The 11,152-nt window shown below is 30.9% G+C and overlaps 1 protein-coding gene across 2 annotated transcripts in view; it reads right to left on the bottom strand.

Moving 5' to 3' along the window:
• The window catches only part of LOC102677970 (puratrophin-1-like), a 217,670-nt gene that overhangs the window by 144,158 nt on the left and 62,360 nt on the right, over positions 1–11,152 (bottom strand). The window lies entirely within an intron of this gene.

Consider the following 11,152-nt stretch of genomic DNA (forward strand, 5'->3'; position numbering starts at 1 on the left):
CGATTTCTCCTTCCGAGTCATGCTCCGAGAGTGAAACGAGTCATTCGTCGTGTCGACACGTTCGCGCGCCGATTATAACCGCCTCGAGGATACGACCTGATCCGACCGCGGGACGCTTGATCGTTTCACTTTGACCTTCGAGCCGGATAATTGAATAATTTATATCTCTTTTCGAGTGTTTCTTCCTTACATGACGCGTCGCGGTGTATTTACGGTGTATTATGAAGAATTGTGTGTGTGTGTGAAAAATGAGGATTTAAAAATCAATTGAAGTAAGTCGATAAATATTAAAAACGAGATTTTTAAAATTTTAAAAAGTAAAAATCTTCAATGATTATTTGGAATAAAAATGTTTCATTTTTGGGACTCTCAAGTATATTGATGTATTGTAAACTATTATGAATTATGCATATAACTTATTTAATCTTGCTTCAAGTTATAATGGATTAAGTTATAATAAGATTTAAATTAGATTTTTCTTAGCAAGTTAAATATTCTTTTAATCCTGTCTCATTGTCATCAAACTAATTTCCAATTATTTTTCTATCTCAAAGATAGAATAAATGAAACTAAACACATTCTTCTAAACTAATCTAACTTAAACTTAATTAATAATTCCATTCTTCATTATTTGATTAGCTATTCCCAATTTAACTATACATTTTAAAAGTTTGAATGAGTATATAATACATTTCAATTAAAAATCCCTCTTCGATTAAAGAACTACTTAAATCACCCTAACTTTCCATTAAAATTCTAATTACTCCTTAAAACTCCTTCACTAAATCCTAAAAAAAAAATTACATAATCCTAGTAGAAAACAAACATTTCCTATGCACACTTTTCGACATCTTCCCACGAGAGCACATTTAGAGCAGGCCCATAATTAACCCATTCCCCCGCGATTTTTATCCCTATCGTACGCATGTGTACTTGAGAAGGGAGCAACGTTTCACTCGAGGATTACATTAGAGTATCGAATGAAGGAAAAGCGTGTCACGATCCTGCATTAAGCTGTGACACGTGGGTGGTTCGCGTAAGTACGTAGCGTTTCTCACGCGGCTCCAGTGGCCCCTCCCCTCGTTCCTCGACCCCTTTTCGCGCAATCGTGCATCCACTTCGAACCGGCCTTCACAATACCGTTCTTTGTACGCAGTGGCCGCTTTAATCCGCCTCGAATCGCGCCCCTATTCTCTTCAAACGAAAATCGTTCAAGACGATCTATCTTTATTCCATTCTCCTTGGGAACGAGCCAGGGGAAAAATTGACTCGGCCAGACGGTATTCAGAACGCTCGTTGCATTCAGATTAGTCAGACGATAATTTCTTTTTTTTTTTTTTCGAGCATAGAGTTTGATAGAAACGAAAAAGGTTTCGTGTTGTGGGATCTTGAAATGTGTGTATATATGTATATAAACTTCGATATATTTGCTTTTTTGCGAAAGCTGGACTGAAAGATTATATCATAATAAGAAAGATATCGATACATCTTTTTTGCATATTGAAAAATAGAAAAGTCAAAAGGAGACTTCCAATCTCGTCAAATTTCGCTTTTGTCTTCTCTGACCGGTCGAATCGATTTGCAGTTTTACCGCGGGCTCAGCTGTTTCTAACCAGCAATATCTAAACGTGGATACCTTTAGAATGCATGAGTTTCTTTCACGCGGGCAATGGCAGACAGTTACAATCGAATTGTAAATCCACGCGTGTCATCCATGACTCGTTTCGCCCGACGGACGGTCTTAGGGGTTAATTGAGAGCGACTCCTATAAGCGCGGCGCTTTCTATGGAAAGCGCAGCGAGGAATGCGTAAATGCGTTTCTTCGATGTTCAATCTTTTTTCGTATCGGTCGGGGAGACGGAATGCGTTAAATTCCTCCTTACTTCCGCGGTTTCCCCAAGGATTCCTCCATTATTCGAAAGGGTAGTTACGCCTGTTGGACAGTTGACATTTGTTTGTGGTGGGCCCGAGTTATGGATCGTAAAACGTTGTTCGAGGCGGGCAGGTAGAGGTACCTTGATCCGTTCTACGAGGTATCGATCGAAGGCTGACGTCTTCGCGTCCCTTTTTATAGGAAACGTAAATTTTAGCTGAAATTACGGTTTTCTCGGCGAGCGAGCACGCGAATAAAATTGCCTTTTAACGGACGTGTATATTACCCGCGCCGGTATTCTATCGTCCCATCCACCTTGACACTATTACTTATACCATCCAATTAGACTCTCTCGGTGTCCCTTCGCGCGATCACGAATGTGGCCGGGGAAAAATCGGCCGGCTTATCGAATCGATCGACGGCCCAGGGAAACGCGTGACTAACTGTTCCGTGACGCTGTGAACGTATCATTACCGTGCATGAAAACGGCTCGTAAATTCAATAAATACGGATACGAAGCGGCGGAACAAGATGAAGCGGATCTGCTACGATAGCCATCGGACCAGTCCTCTTTGCTTTCCATCTCTTCGGTGAATCTTCCAGGAATCTTGAGAAACTGTATTTTTATTACTATTTTCTTCGTCTTATTATTCGAAAGTTGGTTAGATGTTTACTGGCTGGTTTACATCTCAATGAAACATCGTACATAGAGGTTATGAAACTGAGATTATTGAGAAAAAGATATAACCTCGTGTTTGTTTGGATCTATTTTAAGTTGTCTAAACTATTTAATTTTATCATCTTTATGAGTTTAATTTTTATAAAAAGAAAAGTTAATTGCAAGATGTTTTTATTAAGTTTATTAATATAGTTATTTTATTTATAGACGATATAGAGAATTTATCCAAGATTATTTTAAAGATGTTAATGTAATATGATTAAATTAGATTCAAAAATATTGAAAACATGAGATATGTATCATTTCATGATATTCGCATCTTAATTTGATATGTGATTATTTATTAGACATCTTATCATTACATAGAACACAACAGATTTCCTTCGACATTTCCTACGAATGTTCTGATTAATATGTACTATAGGAACAATTGAAGGAAGTACGACATCTGTTATACAGATGCATATTTCTCAGATTGACGAAACGGAAATGAAACTTATAATTACCATGGAATGTATAATGTAAACAGGTCATCTTCCAGAGAAATTTGCCATCGACGATAGGACAATGGGTCTATTAGCATGGAAAGAAATATTGCCATGAATTATTATTGAATAGTTTTGTTGGAATTATCATCATAAACATTTATTCTACTTTAATATATTTTTTTAATTTTTTTCTCTTTTTTCCACACACGAAGAAAAATTATAGAAAGTGAAAGTAAAATTCAATCAACGATTACTGACACGGTCGACTAATGTTTCAACGTGAATATGAAACCATGGTATATATTATAAATGGTTCTTTGAGATGGAGGAATTATAAGTTGTTAAACAGCCATCAAATATCCGTTCAATATTTTAATAACGTATGATAACTGTTTAAATTAAATTATTAAAAGTCTACACATTAAATTTAAATCCAATATATGTTTCAGTGAAGGTAAAATATTCCATTAGTAAATGATGCTGCGCACTTCGATATTAATTTCACTTCCATATGTGCATGGAAGTACATGGACTTCCATTAACCACGATTATGGTCTTGATCAAGGTAACGATAAAAATTATGAATAATTTATTAGAATAAATTTATTAACAAAGTAAAAAATAAATCTTTTCTAGTATTTTCTATTTTCTTAAGTAAAAATTCGATATTTGACTCTATATTTTCTTTATTAAATTAACATTATTATTATATTTGATCACAAAAGTTACAAAAGCCGATTAAGATTTATTTATTTAATAAATTATAGATTGAAATTTATGAAAACAATCTTGCAATCACTTTATAGTAGCAATAATCATTCCAATTTTCCAACAAATGTAATAAAATCTAGAATACTTAACTGCTGATGTATATCTGATTATTAATTGTATTATTAATTGTTATAAAGTAACTCTTATCCAATTCTGCTTTAATTGATCACCATAGATGTTTGTAATAATTATTATTTCCCCGTATTAATTTAAATATTCCATTTTTTTTTATTTTTTTATTATTTTATACACGAGTAAAAAATATTATACATAGAGAAAGCGTACGGTATATTTTATTATTGTTAAGATTTTCAGTTACATGATTTTATGACACGGTCAATACAATTGCTATTATGTAAGAAAGGACTAGGATTTCTGCCATCTGGATGCCAATACTTGGATGGTACGTGACTTAGGCATCATTTTCGAATTAGACAATGCAGCGTAGTCTTTTGGTATTTTTTCCTATTTCAATAGCAAAAATCCTGTCGTAAATCTCAAAGTTCCTAGAAGGTCGAATGCTGTTGCTGAATGACCTCGCGTTCAACTCGTACATCCTTTACAACGAAAGACCTCTATCCCTTCAGGAATTGAATATACCAAGATGTAATGGAGGAAGAGACACGTGATTTAAAAAAAAAAAACCTTACAGTTTAAGAAATGAAATCATAATTTTGTATCAAAACAAGCACACATTATCATATTTTATAATTCATTATAGTTGTAATAATTATATAATTACTTGTAACATTTTAATAATTGGAAAAATTTTAGATATATTACAAACTACTCTTTATATCCTATAAGATGACTTTTCAAGAACTTTTTTTTTAAATTCAATTAATTACACGATTATAAGATTGTTCAAAACTTATTTTTTATTATATATTATATAATTTATTTTATACATACATAAATATTAAGTTTTTAATTTTCCCTAAATTTTATCCTATCTATAACTCGATTATGCTTTATTGAAGTTCTGTGTTTCTTTCTTATACATTTATCTATATACATTTTTAGTTTAATTCATAAAAAAAAAAGAAAATACATGTTCATCTATAAAAATGCTTTACAGTTCCATCACATATCAAGCGCAGTTCAAGTTTGATAAGAATATGTACAACAATGTTGTTGGACTTCTCAATTACAACTAATTTAAAATTCTGATAAGAGTAGCTTCATTAACACGATAATTGTCAAGCGAAACATTCCATGAAGTTCTTAATACACCTGCAACGGTGGATCAGCATACAGATCTCCCCATTGAAATTGCAAACTACTTGATAACTATTTAGATGCGGAACTTCGAGCAACGACCGCTTCGTAGTCCACCCGTATAAATTCTACACGCAATTTCACTTAACTGCACATGCAAAATTTACAGATATCTATGCATGTAACTATTCAGAAAACTTCACGAAGTATCAATTATTTCTAACGATCAGAAAATAAGACAGCATTTTACGAACTTAATTTATTTTGTTGTACGAATATTAACTACCACTTTCGTTAAATATAGGATACGATACAAATATAGAATGATTTTCTTTTATTTCACTGAAATTGTAAAATCAAATAAATTATCGAGTGGAACCTTATAAAAAGAATGATTAATGAAGTACTTTCGATCAATAAAAAATAATTTGTTTAATCTCAAATCTACAAATAATCAGATATAATTAATTGGAAAATATAAAATAATAATTAAATTAAAATATAAATATAAATCGAACACGATTCAAATTTATTTCCTAACATAAGGGGACATATTTTTGCGAAGTTTTTGAGAGATGATAATTATTTTTATTTACCATATAAAAAAATTTTCAATTCAATTACATTTCAATATATTTGTATGAGAATACAATAAATTATGTTATATTAAATTATACAATGATAAAATATTAAAAATTAAATTTTATATATATGAAAAAAGTTTAATATGTTATACGTTTGTTTGTCGTTTAAAAACTTTCGAATGATAAACTTTCATCACGAAATCATTTCATTACGCTTGATATTAATTTTTTTTAATGAAATATTATTATAAAAGGAAAAGAAAATGAGAATCTAAATTCTATACGTAGAACAATAAAGTTTCAATATACAGATTTTCATCAAACTTTGTATAATTCATCATTAAAATTATTTCATCTTATTAAAAATATATTTTTATGTAACAATGAAAATAAAAGAAATCGAGATAGAAAAAAATCTCCATATCTCAGAATCTCAAGTAACACAACAGAATTAATCCTTAATCCTCCAAAAAAACAAAACAAAACAAAACAAAAGAAAAAAATAAATCGAAATAACCAAAGAAGAAATAACTCGCGATTCAATAGAAAAGAACAAAGAGTATAGGATGAAAAGGTAGGGAACGGTGGAAAAAGAGAGGCTCGAGTGGAAGATACGATCTCGGAAGTGGGTCGACAAACTATAGTTCCAGATCATGGTCCCGCGGGGAAAAGCGAGATAGCAACGAGGGACGTTTCGCCGGACCCGTTACCATCGAGCACGAAGGGTGGTTAAGAGACGCGGGAGGGACGATCGAGAGGGGGGGTATGATTAAAAGGATTGATGCGCGTCCATAACTCATGCAGAAAATGCGGTCAGGTGCACAACTGGATCGGCCACGATCCTATCGTCTTGCAATCTTAGCGAATGTCGTGACTCCCTATCGTGGAGCGATATGCGACGAGGTGGCAAATGCATGGATAGATTTGCACTGCTTCGGTTGTTGGGATGCGAGTCAATTGTATTGAGAGTAGCGACATCTGTATCTACCGACTTGCGCATGCGTCGACTGTCGCGCTTTCGTATAATCGAGAATCTTGTAACGAAGAAAGGGAAGATTCATTCGTAAGAAGTTTTTTAAATTTAAGAAAACGATAGAGAAATTAAACAAACACGAATGAAAGAAAAATAATCTTTACAGATAAACTATTGTATTATAGGTAATATAGTATAATATGTTAATATATTTATAGGATATCTACAGATCAAAATAAACGCAAAATTATTAAATTAGATCTATTTATTAACGCAATTAGATAAAGATGAAACTTTTCTATTCTCATTCTATCTGTTTCGTCTAATGCAAACTTCAAGTATACAACTTGACTTAACTTTTATTATTCGTTTCAGTTTCTTTAAAATTAATTTGCATCTTTTTACAAATCATATACATTTTATACATTTAAATTATTTAATGAAAATTTACGATGTATTTATAAAATATTAATAGAGATTGTAATTAAGAAATCGTATCATTTTTTGTAAATTGTTTCCTATTTTATTCAATAAAAATCTGTTGTATTCTATAGGCGATATAAAAATCCACAACTTTCACCATTTTACCCTCTATACATACGAGGAGTATAATTTCTTATTCATACAAGCATATCATGATTTTTTTTACTTTTTCGTCTAGAGGATCTAAAAAAAGATCTTTAAAAGCGAAAATTGAGCAGATAAATCGCGACAACCGGTAATTAACGAGAGACGATTTCCTATCACTACGATTTCGATACGGTAAATGGAATCCTTGCTATTTAATAGACGCAATGCTTTCTTTTGGATGATTGAGTATTATAATTAAGTCCAATTAATAGAAAATAGAGCTGTGCTATAATTTCATGTTATTTTAAATTACTAATTAAGTATGAATCATTGCAATATATCAGATACAATATCGAATACAAATGAATTAAGATCAAAGATTATACAAAAATATACAAATTATTCTATCAAAAATCAAATATTACTTTTTTTTTTTTTTTTAAATATCGATTGATAAACATGAATTTCTCAAATGTTTGTATTTTTATATGTCATATCTCAGTGTATAAATTATCATACAAGTTATATGGAATATAATTTACGCGAAGTAAATCTTTCACTGTGGAATGGAAAATGTGGGACAAATTTTCTCAGTAACATGAGAACTATCTATTAAAAATGTTTAATGTTTTTCATCGATACATCTATATTTTATTATTGATTAATTGTTGAAAGTGTCTTTCTATTAGTATTGAGAACTTGAAGTATCTTATGCAATGGACAACTGTATGAATATCTTATTAGAATCGACAGAAGCTTAAATATGTATACAATTGTAAGACAGCTTTCTATGATTTATCATTCCTGTGATTATTAATCATGTTCACTGTAAGGTTTAAGTTAATTTTGTTAAAACGAGAGAGATGTTCTTCTTAATATATTTTATAAGTATCCACGGAAGCAAAATTTCAACAGTCACATTAATCAAATTATAAGTATGCCGATTTGTGGAACAAACTTGTAATTATAATATTGAAACGTTGAAACATATCTTGGATAGAATACATTATAATACATTAATCCAAGATTGGATTTGTGATTTTTATAATACAAAATCGTTTCTCCAATAATTAATGTAATTTTTATTTACTAAAATAAATATATCAATGTTTTTATACAAAAATCATTAAAAATTTTTTATCAACTTTAATATTTCTTTTCGACACGTTAAAAAATATTTAATTATCGTTAAAAAGTTTGTCTACCTCCATTTCCAAATTAATTCTTTGATTCTTTAAATTTAAATTTCTGCAGCTAAAAAAGAATACGTATCTATAATCTATAATCTCGAAACTTTAAACTTGCTTTAAAGTATCCAATTATTACTTTCGATCTTTTTTTAATATACAAATGCTGAATAATAAGCTGACTAATTATAATTTAAACGCGATACAATTTTATTCGAATTTAGGAAAACATTCCTATAAATATAAAGATAAAAATATAATTTAATTTCCACACACACACAAAAAAAAAAAGAAAAAATACATAGAAAACGAAAATTCACAGATAATTATTATTTCGCTTCGATCGATAAATAATCCTCAGTTGATAGACTGCCTCTATATCAACGTCGGTTTTGCGCTTTCCCACTGTGAGTGCCGCCAGAAAATAAAAAAAATAAAAAAAAAGAAAAAGTGACAAACGAGGAAAAACGCTAATGAATCCCGCGTAACCGGTACGCTGATTTATGGTGATCGTGTTCCGCTCATGGGGTCATTATGACACTGTTAGCTTTCGTCGGCGGATTCCAATGGCACGATAGTACACACTCGCCGCTTTCCTCCTCGCTACTGAAAGATATCGACGATAATGGACACGCACGCGTAACGATCAGAAACTTTCGCAACCCTGACGACCTTCCGCGTGCCCGATCGGGGGATGCGCCAGGTGAAAACGCTCTGCGGCGTTCGATTGTCTCGGATAATCGTGGGAAACGATTGGACGGAGGGTCTATTAATTTGCATTCTGGATTGTTTCGTATAAATAAGTACGTGAAAGTGAGTGATATTTAGTCGATTTTTACGCGTATATAAGAAATTTAAGGGATGAAAAATGTATTTATATGTAACGTTTGTGATGTGTTGCATATATATGAATATTTTTATTGGAAATATTAATTGTTATGATTGTTAGATGGAACAGATTTATGTTTATGAAAAGTATGAATTGTTTATGATTTAATAAATTAATCGATATTATTGTTTTTTTTTAATTTTTATCTCTGGAATTCTTCAAAGTAGTAATACTTATGTTTCATTCTTTTATTTATTGTCACATAAATTTGAAATCACGTATCCATAATGATTTATTGAATCGATTTAATTTTTCTAACAAGGAAAAATTTATAGTAAAAATATCGTTGAAATGAATTTGATATTAAATTTTAAGATGCTTCGAATAAAATTATCTGTAAATTAAATTTGTAAAACATAATTTCTTTTTTAGTAAGAAATAATCTCATATTAAAATATAAATATTTTTGTATTAAAATATTCTTCATTTTCCAAAATAAACACTAATATCTTAATGGAATACTGCCCTTAAAGAAACTTTTTACGAGAAATCTTTCGCTTCGAATGTTATTTATATACATTTACAAAACATATATATATATGATGATGTGAATATCTGATATTTGAAATTTTGCAGAGGAGTCATGAGAAGCGATAACTTTAATTGCATATACTTTCATATATATATATATGTTCATGACGCATGTTATTAAACGTCTGGCCACATTCAACCACGGAATTCCGTTGCGATGATTGTCTCATGGTTCAGACCCTAAGTTTTCCGCGTAATTCTATTTATAGATGAAATAAGTTTTGCGTATTTTTCAAAAATTTTCTCGACGCCATGCAAAATTAATTTTTCATCTTTCATCAATTCATCGAAATTACAATTATCGTCATTCTCAAATTATTTTATCACTGTATCGATGGAAAAATTAATATAATATCAGTAATAATACTAGTTATTTATAGTATCCACTTATCTTTATTCATTCATAATTAACTAATTTTTTTTTACGAATTTAATTTCTTACATATAGCCTCGAATGTTAATTTTAATCATTAACTGAATAATTTAAAAAGATATACATGAAATAAATTTTAAAAACGCAACAATGACGATAAAATTAAAATTCATCAATAATTATTTTCGCCATCTTTCCATTTAATTTTATAGATATGATATTGAATTATATCAGAATTCTTGATAGATTATAATTTCGTGAAAAAAATATCATCAATTCATCAATAATTATTTTCACCATCTTTCCATTTAATTTTATAGATATGATCAGAATTCTTGATCATTATAATTTCATGAGAAAAGAAAAAAATATCATTAGTATTTCTTTTATCAAAATTGAGATTACAAAGAAAAGATAATATCCTCCAAAATTCTTTACACTTATTTTAAAATATTCCAAAGAAAAGAAACGTATACTCGTGCTAAACAAAAATAATAAAAATCTGATTGCAATAAAGAAAATTAAATCGTACCTGCTCATTGAGAAATAATCTCAATTAAATCCTACATCGACTCAATTAAACCCGTTTAAACTTGCTAATTAACTTATTCCAAAATACAAAATTTTATGCAAAGCAGAATATATATATAAAATGCACAGCATCCAGACATCACCTACCACCAAAAAAAATCAAAAACCCGATCCCAAAAAAATTCAACGATCACATCTCGAGTAGCAAGCCGTTCGCTTCACGAATTTCCCCGTTTCTTCGCGATGGAAACCGAAAGATGGAAAAAGAGGGACGCCCCTCCCGAGAAGAGGATGGATTCCCCCGAGCGGAATACCATCTCCTCATCTTCCCTCCGCGCGAGAGCAAGCACGGTTGCACGGGGCATCATAAAGCCGCACGATCGACGATACCGCAATAGGCTGCCGTGGCTATCGTACGTGATATGTTTTACGAGCCGGCCAGCATGCGAACGCGGCCAAACAAGCGGGCAAATCGAAAAGAGAAG

Source organism: Apis dorsata, unplaced genomic scaffold (genome assembly GCF_000469605.1).
Source record: "Apis dorsata unplaced genomic scaffold, Apis dorsata 1.3 scaffold_113, whole genome shotgun sequence".
NCBI classification, from domain to species: Eukaryota; Metazoa; Arthropoda; class Insecta; order Hymenoptera; family Apidae; genus Apis; species Apis dorsata.